This window comes from Medicago sativa, chromosome 1 (assembly GCF_051527215.1).
Source record: "Medicago sativa cultivar Bolivia chromosome 1, Bolivia_mono, whole genome shotgun sequence".
Taxonomy (NCBI): Eukaryota; Viridiplantae; Streptophyta; class Magnoliopsida; order Fabales; family Fabaceae; genus Medicago; species Medicago sativa.
In genome coordinates, this window is record NC_140749.1 from 62,917,540 (window position 1) to 62,939,244 (window position 21,705).

The 21,705-nt window shown below is 30.9% G+C and overlaps 1 long non-coding RNA gene across 3 annotated transcripts; it reads right to left on the minus strand.

Moving 5' to 3' along the window:
• Nucleotides 1-1,469: 1,469 nt before the first annotated feature.
• Nucleotides 1,470-4,472, minus strand: LOC146956228 (uncharacterized). Of its 3 annotated transcripts, none has more exons than XR_015019831.1 (4): nucleotides 4,223-4,464; nucleotides 3,993-4,045; nucleotides 2,834-3,196; nucleotides 1,470-2,631 (listed from the first exon to the last, which is right to left on the minus strand). It is a non-coding gene; the product is annotated as an uncharacterized LOC146956228 (long non-coding RNA). The 3 variants fall into 3 exon arrangements; XR_015019832.1 differs by lacking the exon at nucleotides 3,993-4,045 and having other exon boundaries at nucleotides 1,470-1,824; nucleotides 2,043-2,631; nucleotides 4,223-4,418; XR_015019826.1 differs by lacking the exon at nucleotides 3,993-4,045 and having other exon boundaries at nucleotides 4,223-4,472.
• Nucleotides 4,473-21,705: the final 17,233 nt, after the last annotated feature.

A 21,705-nucleotide genomic window follows, 5' to 3' on the forward strand; every position in this document is an offset into this window, starting at 1 on the left:
ATTTTTTTTTTAAAAGAACAATGTTCTATTTAAATTTTTTAAAAGATAAATACAAGAAATCGTATATATGCGGTACACCCAAAGGTGAAAATCACTACCATATACATGAAGAACTTCAAACCACCCTCCCAAAAAAACACCCACCTAACAACAAAAGTAAGAGGACTCAATTTTAATAGGCCTAAAACAAAACAACAAAAACGAAACACTGATGGTGAGAGGAATGGAACGCGCGTTGGTATGTATCAGAGAAAGGGTGTTTTTTTTAGTGGGGGGTATTGGGCTATAAATTTTTTTTTGAGGCCCATACCCTGGGGAGGCCCGGTGCTATAGCGCTGCTTGCACCCCCCAGGGTCCGACCCTGCGTCTCTCACAATTATATATGCACAACTAAATAAAAATAAGGTGTGGACCTTGGTTTTTACATGGATGGGTATTCAACTTTATGGATGAAGTAGTGAAGTGGTGTCAAGTTTCCTTATTTTCGACAACGTATGCAAAGGGGAAAAAAGGAAAAAGGAGAGTAGTGATATTCTCTTTAAAGATAAAGTTGCAAATGCTTTGACGGTGGTTGATCGCATAAAACGTCTATTGTGGTCTTTGTTCATTTCTAAGAGAGGCGTAGTAAAAGAGTTTGTTTTCTCATATTTATGGTGTATGTCTTCAAAGCAAGTAATTTATTGATTTATTATAATGGGCTTTGAATACCCCTTGTATTCATTTTAATAAAATCTTGCTTATGAAATGAAAAAATATATCTACAACCTATAGTTTTCTAATTCGTCAAATGTCGTTTTTTTACAATTAATTTGTCCATGCAAATATACTTTGAATTTTCCAATTTTGTATTTACAACCTTTTCCAAATTCTTTTTTTTGAAGGACCTTTTCCAAATTCTTGTTTGGCGACAAATTTTAAAGCTACATTTAAATATACTAGTTATTATTTTTCTATTGTTTTTTATGAGGATGCTTTTGTTGTTTTCTCTCTAAGTTTTATTTGAATATTTTTATACTATTGGACCAAAAACACTACAAGAATTTTGGTTTTTACTGGCGGAAATAATCCCTCAGTAATGCCAAAAATCCCTCAGTAAAGTGTATTACTGGCGGATTTTTGACGAAATGAGTCCCTCAGTAATATGAGCGTCAGTAATGTTACTGGCGGAATTTTCCCTCAGTAATGGAGAGGTAGTTCTGACAAAGCATTACTGAGGGATTATTCCGCCAGTAATTACTGGCGGAATAATCCCTCAGTAATGCTTTGTCAGAACTACCTCTCCATTACTGAGGGAAAATTCCGCCAGTAATGTTTATACAGATCTGCATTACTGACGGAAATTTCAGCCAGTAATGTACTTCTCACTTTTTTTTTTATTCCTTTCCACTTTTTAATTTTTATTAAAGAAATAAAATTTATTAAACACAGAGAAATTAATGAAATAAATTTTTAATTTAATAAGACATAAATTAATTAAACAACGTGTATTATCATAATATTCGTACAAAACGATAAATATATCAATAATATTTGTACAATCTAAAAACTAACATAATAAACTAATTATCATAATATTCAGGAAAATTCGATCTTGATCTCCCTCCTAACTCAAAATCCTTGAAAATCCTTCAACTCTTCTTGAGTATTAGATTCCTCAATCTTTCAGCAGCTGAAGAGGGTCTCTCTGCAAGTAGGCCGAAGAAAATGATATATTCCGAATGGCTTTGAAAATGAAGTACCATAAATTAGCAATTTACTCGGATCAGTTCCGCTGGTATAAGCTTGAGGTATCCAGCTAATAGAACAAAATCAACCTCGAACCTCCTGTTGAAAAAATGAACCATGAGCTAATAATATAACAATGTCTACATGTAGCATATCAAAGTTCCTTTTAGTTTTTAATCCTCCTTTTGCAAATTTAGTTATAGCTAAATTAAAAAGAAAATGCATTTCGACTTTGAAGTAAAGCATTCACATATCAAATTCATTAAATAATAAAAGTTAAATGCAATAGCAGAAAATGAAATAAAGATGCATCTGACCTTAATGTATCAACAAGGTCATTTGCACTTAATCCATCATTTCCATCTTTTACTTTGGGGAACACTATAACCGGTATACCACTAATTAAACGGGTAATCATTTCTTAATAAATTATAAATAACTTTGTTAATTTGTCACTAACATTAATAATCACAAAACCTTCAATCAAAGAAAACAAATCAAAACCCAAGATAACTTAACTAATTGAATCCAAAACAAATAGAGAAAAAATGGAGGAAAAGCATATGGCTTAGCACTCAGAAGTAAAAGGAAAATGGAGGGCTTTGTAGAAGAAGAAGAACAGAGTTTACTTGTATCCAGAAGGAGAACCGGAATACTGAGTTGGGCCAGAGAAGAAGAATAAAAAACCTAAGGTGTAATTTCTATTATAAAAATAAAAGCCCAACATAACTTAACCACTAATTAAAATAGCCTCACTATTACCGCAGACAAAGAGAGAACGATACTGGTCTCACTTCAACCTTTGCAGAAACCAAAACGACGAAGAACAGGGACAAAACAAACCCATAGAATGTTGCAGAAGCTGAAGGCGGCTGTTGCTGTCGCCGGAAAAGTTGCCTTCGTCCCCTGAAACAAAGAGGGAAGAAAGACGCTTGGTTGAGCTATTGTCCACTTATCGGTGAATATGAGTCATACTCGAGATCTATCTTACCCTCTTATAAATAAATACATTATACATATTTAGTGATTAATATACTCATTTTCTACATAGTCATCTAATAATCAGTAATATACAACATTGCAACAAACCAGTAAAGATCTTACCGACCATTGTATTCAGAGGCAGATCATCTTTCCCATCTGTCTCTCTAAGGTAAGCCTGAAGAAGTCTGAGTCCAAAGTGATCAAAAAGGAAAGCAAGAACATTGGTAGTCTTGGTTTCTTCATTCAAGAACTCTTCGGATAGGTGGAGAAATTCTAGCAGATGCTCATACTGCGATGACTCGGACTCGTCCAACGAGTCATCAGCACTTTCACTGCCAACTATGGAGGAAGATGGAGAGATCTTCGGTAAGGAAGTAATCCTCACAGTTCCACCATACCTCCACACACCAATTCCACCAGATAGTTTCCATTCATAATATCCTTTCAAACATAGAATGCAGTCCACAACTTTATTTGATGATCCTCCCTGCATTTTCAAGTTCCAAAACGCCATTTATTAACATAAGCTTGTATAACTAGTGTCATTTATTAACATCAAGAACACATCACCTAAATAATATTAAATCAACTACACCAGTGTTCAGAAACTGTCATTTATATGCAAAGATTTAGAAGCTATATGCAATAAGAAGAACCTATAAGCATAAGCAATAAGCAGAAGCTATAAGCAGAACTAGAAATCAAAAAGCTATAAGCATAAGAAAGATGACAAGGAATATAAACCGGATTAAAGAAAAGAGCAAAGTGAGAAATTTCAAGTTTCAACAGCCTTGTCAATATCAGCATCCTCACAGACAATGAAAGGCGATTTCCCTCCAAGTTCTAATGTTATTGGCTTAAGATTGCTTACTTATTGCAGCCAGTTCAAGTACAGTTTTTCTAGTGCACATCGATCTAGTGAATGCTAACTGCAAAATTATAAGTAAAAAAATTGAATCTGTATACTAAATAATGAATCGATTTTATCCCGTGAATGCTAAATTCAGGATAATATGTCTTCATATCTTTCATTACTTATCAATTTTATAACCTCTCTTATATAAGGCATAAACAAGAACTACTATCAATATCATATTCTTGATATGACCTAACACATACTTTCATGAAATTTAGACCAATCATGCTCTCAAACATGATGCATTTTGATAGTATAGCCAATAATGCATAACAGATTGGAATAAGCAATTCTGAAACAAGCAATGCTCAAACTTAAAGCAATTCTGGCTTATCATAAACAAATAAAAAACAAGCAATTCTCGTACCTAAAGCAAGTCTGAAACTTAACGCAATTTTCCAAAGTAAGTTCTGAACAATTCTGCAACATTCATAGATAAGCCTAATCGACTTTAGTTCATTAAGCCTAAAACAATTTTCCAATTAACAATTTCCAATCTCCAATTCTAAAACCCTAAACAATTCCCAATTCCCAATTATGAAACCCTAAAATCAGCCATTGGAGAAGGAAGCAGAGATTGGAGATCGATTGACTTACCTTGGATTAGAGTGGGTGAGAACTGTGAGAAAGTGACGACTGGATTTGAAGAAGAGTGATGGGTCAGAATTTCAAAAACGAGTGGTTGAAAGAAGAAGAGAGGTGAGAACTGCAAATCCTGAATGCGTTTCAGAGAGAGAAACGAGAGGGACTGGGTTTTGCTTGTGAAAAGAGAAATAGTGTGGTGAGAGAAGAGGCCAGCTGAGAGAGAGAGAGAGGATACGAGATGCATTATTGGCAGATTATTGTTTTGTTAAAGAATTAGTGACGGATTTAAATCTGCCAGTAATACAAATAGTCCTACATTAACATTATTGACGGAATTTATCTGCCAGTAATATTAAAATAATAGTAATTATTTTTCTGTGTGTAACTTTTTGAATTATTGAGGGGTTTATTCCGTCAGTAATGTTATTGAGGGTTTTTTCTGCATTAGTGAGGGTTTAGACCGTCAGTAATTACTGAGGGTCCAAATCCGTCAGTAACGCAATTTTGAATCTGTCACTAATTAGAGGAATTCTTGTAGTGAAACTATAGCTATACTTGTTGATTAGTACTTCTTATAATTATTTATTTTAGTTTCAAATGTGTCAACTCAACGACAAAAGTTTGATTTTGTAACTTCAAAAAACGATGGTTAAATCTTATCTATACGGTTGTAAAACTTAGTGCAATCTTTAATATTAATAATATTTTAATTCCGCTTTTCCATTTCTTTTAAAAGTTTCTTTTACTAAATATCAGCTTTGTGTTAAATATTTCGGTCAAATATGTTTTAGTCTTTATAAAATTACAACCTTTTAAGTTTAACTCCTATAAAAAAATTATTTACTTGTAGTTCCTATTTGAAATTTTATAAGAATTATTTTGGAGGACTAAAAATATCCAATTTTTGTAATTTTTTTAAAATAGAGACTATTTTTACAAACTACAATAGTATGGAAGACTAAAAACAAAAACTCTTGATTTTGTAGGGACTAAAAATATATTTTACCCTAAATATTTTGAATTGTATTTAAGCGATAGTATTTTTAATCAAATTATGTTCATCAGACTTGTTCTCCCTTATGCAAAATTCCTGATTCCCAACTTGATATCATTTTTATTTCAAAAACAAAATAAAATACCTGTATGTTTTTTTTATTTTTATGAAACACACATATGTGGTGCTGGTACGAGGTACTTTATTTCTTTTGAATAAACGGTGTTATATTTTTGCCTGCACTTTTGTTGCAAGGGAAAACAGTTAAATATATTTCCTAAAAAAAGTTATATATTATATATAGTTTTTTTTTTTTGAAGAATATAGTTTTTCTTTTTTAAAAACAATAGTGTTGTCATAGTTTATTTATTTATTTATTACGACACAAAAGTAAAACTCAAAAGGAATACGTTGCCTACCAGTCGATGACATTCTTCTTTTGTTGGTGGGATGGGCTATATATCTCTGTAGCATCACGATGGAAAGTCGAATTACTTTAATTATATTATTTGTGAGGAACCTTGCATGTTGGTTCCTTATACTTCTTGGTTTATATTATTACACTACATATATATAATATAAGATACATGTCTGCGTTTCCTAAAATTGGTACAATTATGCATCATTTATATAATTCAATTATTGACACTTTTTCCCTTTTCATCCTCCTCCAACTAAACAAAGTTGATATCATATCATAGCATATTAGTCACAATGTAAAGTGCGACGTATAACTATAACTTAGTTTAGTTATTAAAAAGATAAAGTTTTCCTTACATTACATCAATGATAATGGGTACATAGCCCATTAAATAATAAATCAACGGTTAAAAAAAAATATACCCTTTTTGAGGGGAGTTCACTTTTTGACGAAATGTCCATGTTTTTGGTGTGTAAATGTTCATGTTAAACATGTGTACTTAATGTCATACCTATGTGTATAGTGTATATATTCAAGAGAATTGCTCTTCTATCGTCTATTTTTGCTCATTCCCACTGAATATACGTGCGTGAGTTAACTCATGTTTAGCTATATTGACAGGAACGAGGAAAAACAGATGAGAGAAGAGTAGTACTATATATCCAAGCATAACATGAGCAGTGATCTACACCAACAAAAATTTGACAGTCTCCTTTGGCCCACAAATTAAAAAACCTTGCGTTTAGTGTTTAAATGAAGCTCAAAGACAAAGCTTCAAGCCAACCGCAAGTTGCCACCGTAGGAAGCACTGTTTCCAACCATTATGTTCTTTTAATTCACATTAACTTTGCAGCTTAAAAAAGTTCTAATTATTTTTTAGTTAACCTCCGGTTTTTAAAGAAAATAGACTCTGATAGTTTGAAGTTTGATCGAAAGATAAATAAAACATGACCAATAATTATACCGTTAAAGAATTGAACTCAAATTCCTCTAAACAATTTGTTTTTTGATAAAGTTCTTTAATCGAAATTCTCATTAGAATTTATTTAGAGCCGTTTATTATAGCTTTTTTAAGAAAAAAATCATTTGTTTTAAAAAAAATAATCACTTTTAAGAGTTTTGCATCCGTTTGTTACATATTTTTAAAAAAAATCAGAATTTTAAAAAAATCTAAAAACAATTTCAAATGAGAAGCTCTGAAGAGCAGTTTCTCAAAAAATAGATTTTTTTTAGAGGAGGGAGAAAATATGATTTAAAAGATTGAACAAATTTTGTAACAAAAAATCTCTTTTATATAGTTGTATCCAAACAATCTAGATTATTTGTTTAAAAAAAGCTATTTTTACTACGGTAAACAAATGCAAAATAGATTCTGATTTTTCACAAAATCTCTAAAATATAATCTCTAAATTATTTTATGTCAAAATCACTTTTATTTTAATCCGTAACAAACAGGCCTTTAATCTATAAAATTGATTCTAATTTCATCTTATGATGTGTATCTTAGGAACATATTGTCAGATCAACACTATTGAGTTTGGTTCATGGTGATTTGATAACAGAAACCTGATAGCAGGCGACCCAATGAATTTTGAATAGATTCTGATACCATCTTAAAAACATGTTGTCGGGTCATCTCTTATCCATCACTGTAATCCGACAAACATCACCTAAAATTCATGCTCTGTAATGTTATATTTAATTGAAATTTAAAAATATACATAGTATATTTACGACATCCTCACTAGTTAATATGATTGTGATTGTTATTATTAAGCAAAGATATGAGAGAGAACAAGTGGCGTCTCGTTAGGAAGAACACTTTTAGTTTATGGTATATCATTGATGAGATGAAAACTGCAAGAGAGAAGAAACAAAGCACGATGATATAAGACCATTTCTTTATTGCAATTATTGAGAAAGGGAGATGCAACCAGATCTTTGAAACTTTATTTTAATCATCCACCTATGTAGCAAAGCTAAGATGAACATTATTTCAATTAAATAAAAAAGCTTGTGTGTGTGTGTATATACACACAAATAAAATATGGAAAAATCAATATTTTATTTGTATAGTTAGACACGCGGCGCATGAAATCAAGTATTAAGGTATTAGTTATCACCTATCACTATATTAGAGATTCTTCTTTACGTATCCTTTTAGAATAAGAAAAAAAAAATTAATTGAAATGCCAAATGTTAATATACAATTAGTTGGACTGAGTCGAATACTTAAAAGTTGAGTTTAACTTGTGAGAAAAACCAATGACTTAAGTTTGACTTATTTATAAAAACGAGCTTAACTAAAAGAAATTGAGTTTTGCTTGTTAAAATTAGTAGTAAAGCTTGAATTTGGTTTGCTATAGTCATTTATGTTTTCAGTTCTTTTATAATCGTATAAACTTTTGCTAATCTTGACTAAAAAAAATAACTTTAACCCAAGAATAAACAAAGTTTTACATATTTCTGTAAGACTATAATATAAATAACAAAATCGGATGTAGTTCAACTCATTTACACCCTAATTCCCTAAATATATGTTATGTTATGGATTGAAAATGCGATTAACCATAACAAAATCATATTTCTCTTTGTACCAAAAAAAAAAATCATATTTCTCCCATGGATCTGTTGAAATCACCAAGGATAAGAGGTGCTTTGAGGGAAAACAGGATGAATAAAAAAGATGTGACTAGTGGCTAGAGATGAGGGGGAACTCTTAAATGAGAATTAGACAGAAGCCCTATAAAAATGATATGGAAAACAAAAAGTGATACTTACAAAGTTTTCTAATCTAATTAAGTACGTAGTTACATTTAAGTGGTTAGTTAAATTCAGTTAAAGTTGAATTGATCATCATCTTAGCTCGATTTCTAAATAAAAAATTTAGGACAAAATGCATATACATTTTTCAAAGCTAACAAGGAGTATTTTTTTTTTTAACAAAATCTAACAAAAAATTTAGTTAACTTGAAATTTAATATTTTTTTTAGCAAAATCTAACATACATGTCTGGATCTGACTGAGGTTTCACCACTTGTAGGATTATGGTCAGAGTTTTTATGGTAGAACATGCAACCCTGAAAGCTGCGTCAAACAAAGTGGTCAAACATGAGAAAACGTGTTCTGACAATCAACATGTTTTTATATCATTTACTTTTATAGAGTTCAAATGGTCATCTACAACAATATCATAAATGTTGTGTTTAAAATGATTGATTTTGTCATTAAAAAAAGCTTAGGGGAACAACTTATACCCGCTTGTCTTATACTCCCTCCGGTCCTATTTATAAGAGAAAGTTGGGTCAATAAAAGTTGATGTATCTTGACTGAATTTTTAACCAGATACATCAACTTTTGTTGACCCAACTTTCTCTTGTAAATAGGACCGGAGGGAGTATTTATTTGTAATTAATCCTTGACATATGTGTGTGTGGCGAGTAGGGACACTAATTCTATATTTTTTTTAACACGCATAGTTAAGCAAACTTTATCCGGAGTTTGATAAATTAAGCCATCTCTTTATTTTATTTTTGATAAATAATGAGGACTCTCTGTCCTGATCCAAAGGATAATATTTTTGAACAGACCATCTTCGTATATAAGCAAGATATCGTATTCGTGGTAGGTACAATACAACTGTACAAATACAAACCCATCCTGGTCAAGAGTCAAGACTGGCTAAGTGCCCGTTTGGTTCAACTTTGAATATAATTGATTCTGAGAGAATTGATTCTGATAGAATTGATTCTGACAGAATTGATTCTGAGAGAATTGATTTATGTTTGGATACAATTATGTAGAATTGATTAAACAAAATGATTTATGTTTGGATGCAATTATGTAGAATTGTTTTTGAATGTATAATTACTAAAATAGACATAGCTAAAGGAGAATTGATAAAGAATGAGAATTGATAAAGGGCAATAAAGTAAAATAATGTGTTGTAATAATAAAATATACAAACCTATACACGTTGTTCAAGGAGAATTGATTCTAGAAAAACTAGAAGCTAGAATTTGTAGCTTCATGGAGAATTGCTTTTGGAGGACAAAAACAATTCTGAAAAGCTGAACCAAACACGTTGATTTTGGCTAAAATTGCTTTTGGCACTGTAGAGAATTGATTTTGGGCTAGAATTGCTTCTCAGAAGCCAAACCAAACAGGCCCTAATACGACCTTTGAGCTCTTATAAAAGGCAGGTATTCTTTTTTTTAGGTTTTTGATAATGTAAAAGGCAATCTCTCAAAAAAAAAAAAAATAATGTAAAAGGCAAGTTTATTAGATAGACCATGTTCACAATATTACATACTAGCACTTTTTTCGCATAGGATTTTGTTTATATAAAATGAAAATCTCACGTGTGCTGTCTGAAAATCTCACGTGACCTGTCATTGAAAAAAATTGTTAGATACGAAGGAAATTAGAAGAAAATAATGGTGCGACATAAAAAAAAAAAGTATGAGGAATATATTAAAGGAAAAATAATATTGTCACCTATACGAGGTACAATACAATCCAATCCAGGATAACATAACCCTGGCCAAATACGTTCTACAAAATGGCCAATACGGCCTTTGAGCTCTCATTAAAGGCAACTCCTCTATGGCTCATTTCTCTCTCTTTTTTGGTACAAAGTTTTGCTCATTTCTTTCTAAACACACTATTGTTTTTTGCATTTTCTTTTATTTAACTAAAAAAACTTTCAAGTTTAATGGTAGTTCTGGTCCCATCATTTTCAAAATTTTGCCGATTTGGTCTCTCTATTGGCCACTACGCCGTGTTGTTCAGCTAAAATTGGTGATACGACATGTTTTAAATGATATGGTCATGATATATGATCATATAATTAAAAAATATCAATATCGATGAAATTGCAAAAAAAAAATCATTAAAAACTTCATTTAAAATATGTCAAATCTTCATTTTTAAACCAAGGGAGCGTTTGTTTCAAGTTTACAAAATATAACCCTAGGAATAATTTTTCTGGGAATATAAGGATGAGTCATGAGAATTAACGATTTTACTCCCACATTCATGAGAACTTTATTCCTCCTAATTTTCTTAGGAACAAAACAACATTTTCGGGAAACTTCTATTCCCAGGAATAAAATTTTAAAAATTTGAAACAAATATATGAATATACCTTTTCTATTATCATATTATTAGGAATCTTCAAATATGACTTGAAACAAACGCCTCCAAATATTTGATAAAGGGACTCAAACTATCAAATTTTAAAATAAAAGAACCAATTATGTAAAATTATGAAGGGAAATAAGAGATCAAAATTGCAATTAAACAAAAAAGTATATATACGTGAATTGGATCAATTTTGACTTAATTCACTATTATTCGACTTGATTCATTATCCGATTCAATCCAATTTTTATTGATTCTTGTTGGATAATTTTTTTGTAGCTTTTCTATCAAACTTGAAGCAACCCCATTTCTGTTAGTTTGAACCAGATCATCCGGTCATAAGACATAAAAAATCCTATAAATTACATTTGATCTCATAAAAAGTTACAACTCTCGTACTAAGTTTCATAATTTAAAATTATAGCAGTTCACTAAAATAGAAATTTCATGCTTTAGAAATGATCTCTCCATCTCCATCTGCATCTCCTTCTCTCTCCCTCCTTGCAGTGATTTTCCACTTTCCTCTTAAATATACTCTAAATCTTATTGGCAACGAAGTGTGTTAACTTAGATTAAGTAACAAAAAACACTTGAACTACAATTAAAAATAAAGTCACAAATTTTGTGAGTAGATTTTATCACAAAAGTTGTTACATAATATAATGGTTGATCAAATATAACTTCTCTATTTTTTATGAGTAAAATTGCATCGGATCGTAACTTTTGATGAATGTTTTTCTAAAACGTGAACAATTAAAGGGGGCATACTGAGTAAAAACCAATCAGAAAACCTGACCGAAACACTCTAAATTTGGCTAGATGGTTGTTCCACCAACAAAAAGATCATCGGGTTGTTTAGGTTGAACTATACACATAGCATCCTTAAAAACAATATTAGGTGTTTTAGAAACCTAGAACATCCACAATAGAGACACTTATTTTTGATAATTTAAAAAGGTCTCACGTGTATACATTATTAAGTTATAATTTTTTAATTGTAATGTTTAATAAACACTCAATCCTTTCAACCTAACATTTCACACAAATTTCTTAAATGGAGTCCGGTAATAACTATTAATAATTTTATAACATTACATTTTAATTTTTTAATATTTAATAAGTGTGAATCTCACGTAAGATTGATGTCGTAAATGAGACTCACTTAAGATTGATGTCTTAAGTGAGATCTTGGATCTTGCAAAATCCCAAAAACTTTTCTTCCCAATGGGTGCTAGTCTTAAAAATTTGAGACCCATTGAGAATGGTCTCTGCTAAGAGTTAATTCATCATTGTTTTTCAGTTGTACCTTAATATAATTATGATAATTTGTTTTTATGAGATTATTTGTAAAGGAATAGTTATAGTCACCCTAAAAAAAGAGGAGGAGAAGATGTTGAAGAGTGTTTCAATATACCTAAATCAAATATTTTTTTAATGATTGTGTGCAAAAAACTCAAGGAGTACAACTTATTAGGTCAACTATTACTTATTAGTTTAGCGGTGCTATATACAATGAGATTTGTTAGGATACACCCACTAATTTTTATGAAGGTGTGTTTTAGCAACATGCACCTTTGGGTGTATTTAACTACTCCCTCCGTCCCTTAATGTAACTTCCCTTTGCTTTTTTCACATTTCTTAAAAAAAGTTGACATTGTAATTATTATGTCTGTTTTATGTGTTAATATTACCATATTGTCCTTTGTTTGTATATGTATAAAATTTGACTTTTTAAATTTCAAAACAAATTAGTAGTATTAACTAGGGGTATGTTTAGGAAAAAAAATAATAAATGCATCTAATAATTTGAAAAGGGGTTTAGATTTAGGGACAAAAATAAAGTCAAATGGGTGGTTAGATATAGAGACGGAGGGAGTACTTTTTAGTTATGACATACTAAAGCACTCATTCTAAAAAATAAGTGGGTGTATTTTAACAAATGATTGTGGGAGTTGCTAACTTACACCCACTTATTTTTTAGAAGGAGTGTTTTCCCAACATTCACCTTAAGATATATATTTAACCACTTTTTAATTATATCTTTGCTAAAACACACCTTAATAAAAATCAGTAGAAGTATCCTAGCAAACCTCATATATAATATATCCATGTATTTCCTCCGTCCTATATCGAGAGTCAGCTTAGCTTGTTTCACATACCATTTTTTTTTTAAGGAAAAAAAGGCATGTTATTATATGATTTTATAGAAATATATGAATAATAGGCCGAAAAGAAATGGAAATGAAATTTCTTTATTCATATATTTCTACAAAATTTTAACTTGTTGGATTATTATACAAAAGGAGCAATTTTCATCAATAAATGTTGTTCTTAACTATGCACGAAGCAATAATAGACTGACAACGTTTGGCATGCAAATATTCCTTATAAGGTTTCTTTGTTCGTGTGACGTCTCCTTCGCAATAGATTATCAACTAAAGACAATTTGGCGCGAAGGAGCATTCTTCAATCTAATGATCAAGCGTGTGTAGCAGACTCTGGTGCTTCAGAAACGACACATCATCTTTTCCTAGGTTGTGCGATTTCTGACAGTGTTTGGCAGCACGAGCGGATTTGGCTTGGTATAGACTTCGTTGCTTCTAATATGCTTCGACATCATTTTGTTCAAATTTCTTATATGGCGGGCATGCCGCGATCTTCACATATATTCTTTAAATCTATTTGGCTTTCCTGTGTTTGGGTTCTTTGGAAGGAAAAAAAATAACTGTATCTTTAAACATATGGTTTCAGACTCATCAGTTCTCATTGATAAGGTTAAGCTAAATTCCTTCTTGTGGATGAAATCAAAACAGGTGTCGTTCAATTACAGTTTTCATGACTAATGGAAACATCCGCTTTTGTGTATGGGTGTCCCACATGTAATTTTTATTGCTGTTTTTTGATGATGCCTTCGCTTTTTTGGCATCAGTGACATTGTAATTTTTGGGTGCTTTCATATTTGCACACCTTGTGCGGGATGAATTGCATTTGTTATTAATTAATCTCATTTTGGTTTGTTAAAAAAATAATAATAGACTGCAAAAAGATAATCTTTTTTTTTTGTTACATGGAAAAAGATAATCTGAGACTTCATTGTTCATATGTTTTTACAAATATTTGTTTTAAAGGATGTTTTAACAAATATTGCAACTAGTTGAAATATTACATACAGAAGTAAATTGACATTCAAAAATATTGTTATGTCAAAGGACAGAAGATAAAAATCAAATCCCCCGTACTTTTGGCTCTAAACTCTGCTGAAAGAGCAAATCAAGTGAAAATGTAAATATGAAGGGGAAATACTTGAGTGACATTGAGTTTCAATGACATTCATAATTTTAGTATATTAATTAGGGATGGCAATCGATACTCAATGGGTAGGATAATATAGTACCCTTCCCCATACCCGTAAAAAATGTCTGTACACGAATCCTACCCTCGTGGATAACAACTTTAGTGTCCTTCCCCATACCCTATTGAACCTAAGTGCCCATACCCATACCCATTACCCGCACTTTAATTATAAAAAGACAATAAAAAATATCACATTTGAAATAAAACTATGATCCAATTTTTTTATAGCAACTCATAAAATAGTAGAAATCGCATTATTTAGCCAAATAAAAAACATCCAAAAGATTCTTCGAAAATTTAAATAAAAACATTCAAAATATATATAAAAAAAATGCATGCTAAAATAAACATCAAATTGATTTAAATCATAAATTTGTAGCTCGTGAGCTTATGAAGATAAGGATGAAACGATTACCGTATTAGTTTTTAGGTTTAGCTTTATGCTTAAATAGCTTTTTGGTTTGATTGAGAGAATATGCTTAAATAGCTAAATAAATTAAGTAATTGTACACCAAAAATAAATAAAATATTTATTATATTATATAAATATGTATATGCGGGTTGCGAGGTTGGGTAGTATAATGCTCTTACCCGCACCTATACCCATCAACATTTACGGGTAATTACCCATACCCAAGCCCATACCCATAAAAGCGGGGTTTTACCCTACCCATTGCGGGTGTACATCGGGCCTGAGTCCAATTGTCATCCCTAATATTAATTAATAAATGAATAATTATAAATAGGGAAATGTTAACTAGTGTCCCCGGTGCACTAGTTAAGGAATTATAAAAAAAAATATTTTCTTGAAAATTGTGTATTTTACTTTTTGAAACTTGAAAAAGTGTTGTTTTTAATGTTAATTTTTTCATTTCTTTACATTTTTAGTTGTTTAACTAGTGTCCGGGGGACATTGGTTAACATGATCCTTATAAATAATATGAAGCACTACATCCGATAACAATGTCGGCATAACCTTAGTTTTGGACTTCATTTTATTTACACCTTTTAAGGATTTTTTTAGGGACCTTTCAAGAAAAATTATATTTCACCTGTAGAGTCATTGTTGGATGAAGAGATGTGATGTGATATATGAGATCATAAAGGTACAAATTATGTTTTTACCCTGCTTTACTCCTTTGTAGTGAAAGATAAGAAAAATGAGCAACATGGTTGAATATGGCAAGCTACAACAAATGTTGAGGGGTCATTTGGAGGGAAAACGTAACGAAATGGAAGTCTTCTTTAGAAACAGCTAACAAACTACTTGAATATTTTTGTCCGTCTTTGACCTAGAGAGAGGGCTCGTGTGGCATCTAATACACATGAAAAATATTAGAAAACCTGTGTTTCTCTTTTTACAAGCACGTAGGTGGAATGACACAAGGTTCTGGCAATCAAGGTTGGGTTGAGGGGTAACGATGAATAGTATACCTCTATAGGTCTTTCAAAGTGAAAACAAAGGTCTTATTGAAAATTTTGTAAAAATGAAACCAAGTTTCCCAAGTGTTGAAGAGAAATGCAAAAAGAAACACGGTGAAAATAGAGAAGAAAGAAAAGGTTTTGATGGGCGTGTGAAAAGGGCAAGTGTAAAACATGGTATTTAGAGCACCCACATCCATAGAACCCATATGAGTGGTATAAATGGACCCACACTCAATACATTATATTATTTTACATTTTTTAATTATTTAAATCACTCACTTACATTTTTTAAATATCCATACCACTCATCTAAAACTTTAAAATAGGTTCCATTAAACATCACAATATCTCTCACATTTATATTTTATATTTTTTTTATCAAAGAAAACAGAAAAACCACCGTAGCAATGCAATACCACGGTACCATGAAAAAGCCTGACATATTGCTATGGGGAAATGTGATACCACAGCATACAGCATGCGATGTGTATGCTCTTATAGCCTTAATCCTAAATGGAGCCATAGTTTAACAAAACTTCCATGTTAGTTTAGAGAAGAGTAAATACACTTGTAAATTTTCAATGTGGCCGATGTGAATGTATTAAACAATTTTCATGTTAACTAGTGCCTCGGGGGCTATGTTAAGAAAGTAAAAAATATAAATTTTTACTTGAAAACAACAAAGTTTTGATTTTTAAAAAGTTGAACATATCACATTTAAACAATTTCCAATGCAAACTTTCTATATTAATCTCCTTAACTAGTGCCTCGGGGACACTGGTTAACATTACCCTAATTAAATTGCATTTACTTGATTTGTGTTATAAAACTAAATAAATAGAGAGAACTAGCATGGACACCCGTGCCAAGCACGGGCTAAAATGTCGTTATATTTGATGGAGGGAATATTGTGATGTATCAGGTGTTACTTAAAATTTTAGATGGAGTTTTTGTTGTATCATTACCACTTGTGTGGTTTCTTTTTATCCAAATTGTCGATCTACATCAACGTAGGCTCCCACAGAAAGCCCAACGGTGGTATCACATTTGGGTTCAACGTTGTGGGGGATCGAGAGTTGTTCTTGGTGGTGGACTACAGACACAACGATCCTAACACTTAATGGAGGGATGTTAATGTCTCAAGTGTGAGTTAAAATTCCGTATTGTATGCAAGAGTAGATGTGAGAAACATATAAGTGAAATGACTCATATACATAATGCCTTAAGACTTTGAAAGAAGATAGGATGTGAATCTCACTTCTGTGATTGATCTTAGCTTAATGTGATAATACAATCCATTGTAGGATCCTAGCCTAATGTGATGATTTGTTTCGTTATTTTTTGAGTGTCATTTGTTTAATTTTTCATCTTAAATTTTAGTTTTTGAATGTGATTAGCTTTCATGCACAAAAAAAAATAACCTTTGTCATTTCAAATTCCTTCACTTATGGTATTTCATGGGATTTTGCAATGGAAAAATGTATATGTATGATGAGTTGACAAAATACATATTCGTTAGACATTTTAAATAGATGTACATATTTTCAATAAATCTAATATTTTGGTAGCATAATTGTCCAGTAATATTCAACTTCTTCAACAAATCCATAAAATCACCAGCAATTCATTATGTTTCCTATGCTCTCACGAATAAAACGCACACTCCTTATTTTTTTTCTCTTTTCATTTCTATCAAGTTCAAATTCATTTTTAATCTTCTTTTCTTTTATAATTTACTTTATCTCTTCTCAGGAAAGAAAGAAACAAACACCCCTCTATGAAACTGCCGTCAACCCACTTTTTTTTACCATGTCGTGTCTCTGACCTTATGTGATATCTCACCAGATCACATACATAATAGTCTCACACTTAAGGGAGAGATGTTTATGTTTCATATATGAATTAAACTTGTGTGCAATAATATACATTGAGTAACATATAAGCAAGAAGAACAATATACCTAATGTCTTAAAATTTTACGCAAAGATGTGATGTCAATCTCACTTGTGGAGTTTCTCATAGTCAAATGTGATGGTCCAACCATTGTAGACTCCCTCAGAACTCTAAACATTATAGTGAGTTAAACTTGTGTGCAATAATATACATTGAGTAACGTATAAGCGAGAAGAACAATATACCTAATGTCTTAAGATTTTACGCGAAGATGTGATGTCAATATCACTTGTGGAGTTTCTCATAGTCAAATGTGATGGTCCAACCCATTGTAGACTCCCTCAGAACTCTAAACATTAAAAAATAATAAAAAATTTTAGTTTTTGAATTTCATTTGTTTAACTTTTTATATCAAGTATAAGTTTTTGGATGTCATTTGCTTTCATACAAATTTTTTATCCAATCAATATTATATCAAATACCTCCATATTTGGTCTTTGGGTGAACGAACATGCGAATGGAAAAATAGAAATGTGTTATGCTGAATTGAAAAAGTACATGATTATTAAACATTTTATAAAGATGTGGCGTTTTTTTAACCGAGTCTATTTTTTGGTGAAATATTTACTCTTAAATTTCCAACACTTTTTAACTGACCCATAAAATTGTCAGTAACTCGCTATATTTTCGATACTTCCATGGATAAAACACACACTATTTTTTTCCCTTATCATTTCTTTCATGTTCAAATTTCTTTTCATATTCTAATTTAATTTTATTGTTGCTAAATTTATTTCTCTCGTTTCATGGAAGATGGGAACACAAACTTCCCTCCGCAAAAACACCATTAATCCATTTTTTTTAACCATGTTGTGCCTTCGCCTAACCTTATTTGACTATCAACAAATTACAGACACATTGAGTCTCACACTTTAGAGATATATGTTCATGTGTAAATTGTGACTTAAAGTTCCACATTATTGGATGCCAAAGTAGACGTTGAGAAACATATAAGTAAGATGATCAATACACCTAATGCCTTAAGGTTTTGGATAATGATGTGATGTCAATCACAATTGTGTGGTTTCACTTAGCCTAATGTGATAGTCCAACCTACTGTAGACACCCTTAGAACTCTCAACATTACGATAAACGGTTTCGTTAGTTTTGGGATGCCAATTATTTAATTTTTATATCAAATTTATGTTTTTGGGTGTTGTTCACTTTCATACAATATTTTTTAATCAATCTCTAAGATATTTAATTCCTTATCCTTTGATCTTTGGTGGAATTTAACCATAGATAAACACTTAAGTGTTATGCTGAGTTAACAAAATATGTGCTTAGTAAATTCTTTATATGTTGTTGTGTTTTTTTACCCAAATCTAACTTTTTGGTAAATTAGTTTTTTTAACGCAATCTAACTTTTTGGTAAATTAATTACACAAAAATCTTCAACTCCTTCAACAATTTCATAAAATCACTTGCAACTTACTTCGTTCTTTATAACCTCATGGACAAAATACACAATTCTTATTTTTTTTAACCGGTATCAGTTCTCTCAATCTCAAATTTATTTTTCATCTTCTAATTTATTTGATCTCTTCTCATGAAATAAAGGAACAAAAACACACTTTTAGTAAATTACCATTAATCTACCTTTTTGATCATGTTGTACATCGGTTTGACCTTATTTGGCTATGTCACGTAATTACGGACACAGAGAATGTCACACTTGAGGGAGATATGTTATCGTGTAAAATAAGAGTTAAAGTTCTACAATGAAAGGAATAGTAGATATTGAATAAGATATAAGTGAGATGACTCACAAACGTGTGCCTAAATAATTTGGGAGAAATTGTGGTGTCGATATCATTTGTCTAGTTTCTTTTAGCCTAATGCAAAGATACAACCCAATGTAGGTTACACTTGCAGTCCCGAAATTATGATGATTTGTTTTGTTAGCTTTTGAATGTCATTTGTTTAATTTTTTTATGTTAAATATTATATTTTGGAAGTCGTTCGCTTTCATGCAATTTTTATTTGTCAAGGCGATAACTTTTTTTTATTTAACCTCTATTATTTTAAGTTCCTTCACTTTTAGTCTTTGGTGGGATATGACAAAGTAAAAACATTTATGTGTTATGCTGAGTTGAAAAATACATGTTTATTGTACATTTTAAATTGATGTGACATTTTTAATGAGTCTAATATTTTTGGTAGAATAATTACTCAGTAATATCCAACTCCTTCAACCAACTCATAAAACTACCCACAACTCACTCGTTTTCCTTGTCATTTCTTTCTAGTTCGAATAATTTTTCTAATTTAATTTCTCTCTTCTCATAAAATAAATGAGAAAAAAAAAACACATCTCTATGAAACCACCACCAAGCCACCTTTTTTACCATGTTGTGCCTCTGGCCTTATTTGACTATTTCATCATATCATAGACATAGAGAGTCTCACGTTTAAGGGAGAAATGCTAATTTGTCATGTGTGAGTAAAAATTCTATATTGCCAGTAAGATTTGATATTTATGAACATATAAATTAGATGAGTAATATACATATTGTCTTAAGGTTTTGGATGAAGATGTGGGGTTTCTCATTTTGAAACACAATACCTTGGTATATGTTCCTCATCAATATTATTGGACATCCAACTTTAAATCTTAATTTGTGGTTTGAAATATGCAACTGTTAATATCATTCAAGAACTCAATTGAATACCATTTGCTTTGTAGCTTTTTATTTTGGTCAGATTGACAAACCAAATCAAAGCTAATATTTTCCTTCTCGTTTTCTAGAAATAACGATAGAATAATATTGTTAAAGTGCTCAAATGGGTCCAAAGTTTGAGCAATTATCCCTCGCTCTTGATTTTTTTGGAGATCTATATATTTTCCAAATTATTTGGATAAACAAAGTCAATAAGGGAACACAATGAATAAGTTTGATCTAACCCACTTGTTTTGGCTTGGGACTACTTTTAAGGTCTCGTGTTTGATTCTCTCTGCTACCTTCATATCAATTTTAAGGTCTCGTATTTTCTTTTCAAATCCATGTATCAATGCTTCATCGATTTTCAATGGAATATTGAAGGATGAACCGGTTGTACGAACACCTGGAATTAACATGTAATCTATGACCCTAGGAAAAAATGGTCAAATTGATAATAGATTAGAGCCTCGTAAGTATGTGGATAGCAGTTCAATTTCTGCCTCATGTGTATGGAAAATATTCAGCTGAGATGAGAGAACTCGTCTTATGTATCCCACAGGTTTTCCAACTAAGATTAGTCACTGCTAAGCGGTGAAGTAAGCTTTATACCAATTTCATGATAACTCGAAAAAATATCAAATATAAAATTAGTTACCAAACTTAATTGATACATTTAATTAGTATATCTAATAAACATTAAAAATCAATATTTATTATTATTAATAATATAATAATAATTATAACAATAATATTTAAAAATTGATAATTTCAGCAAGCATTTATTTTGTATTATTTTCGACCAAAAATTTTCATCAATAAGTTAATCGATTGTTAGAGCATCCACAATGGACCTCTCCTTTTGGTTGCTTAAATGAGTCTCTATGTATATGTCATTTGCTCTTATAATTAATACTTAATAAGATTTAATCTTTCAAACTCTAGGAGTATATATGTTACCAGAATAACTCAAGGACTTTCTCTTAGTTCGTTCCTTTTATTTTTCTTTTGGTTTTCTTTACTTTTTATTTTCTTGTTATTTACTTTTTTCTTGGTTTGGTGTTTGCCCGTCAGCTTTTTGCTTAGCTTTATTGAGAAGGTTTTGGTCCATCCCCCAACTCCTTTTGTTTTTGTTTCCTTTTATTTATGCAATTATAAAGTGATGCAGCTGGTTCATAATTGAACCCCATTTAACTAAAAAAATAAAAAATCTCTCAAACTCAACACTTCAAAAAATATTAAATGGGTCTTAGTAATAAATAATTGTTGTGCATTTTATATTAAATGTGTAGTTTTTTAATAAATAATAGTTGTTTTTAATAAGAAATTATTACTTTCAGTTGCTTTAACACGTGCAATATTGCATCTAAAAACCGATAGGTCTAGCCACTGTATATGTTCTACACCTAATTTTCTAGTTCTATCTAGTGGAGGTTCAGTTTAAAATTAACATAAAAAAAAATACACATTTGTTGGCTAGTGCCCCTTTTAAAATAGATATATTTTGATTAATGTGTATATACACTCTTTACAACTTTGTTTGTAT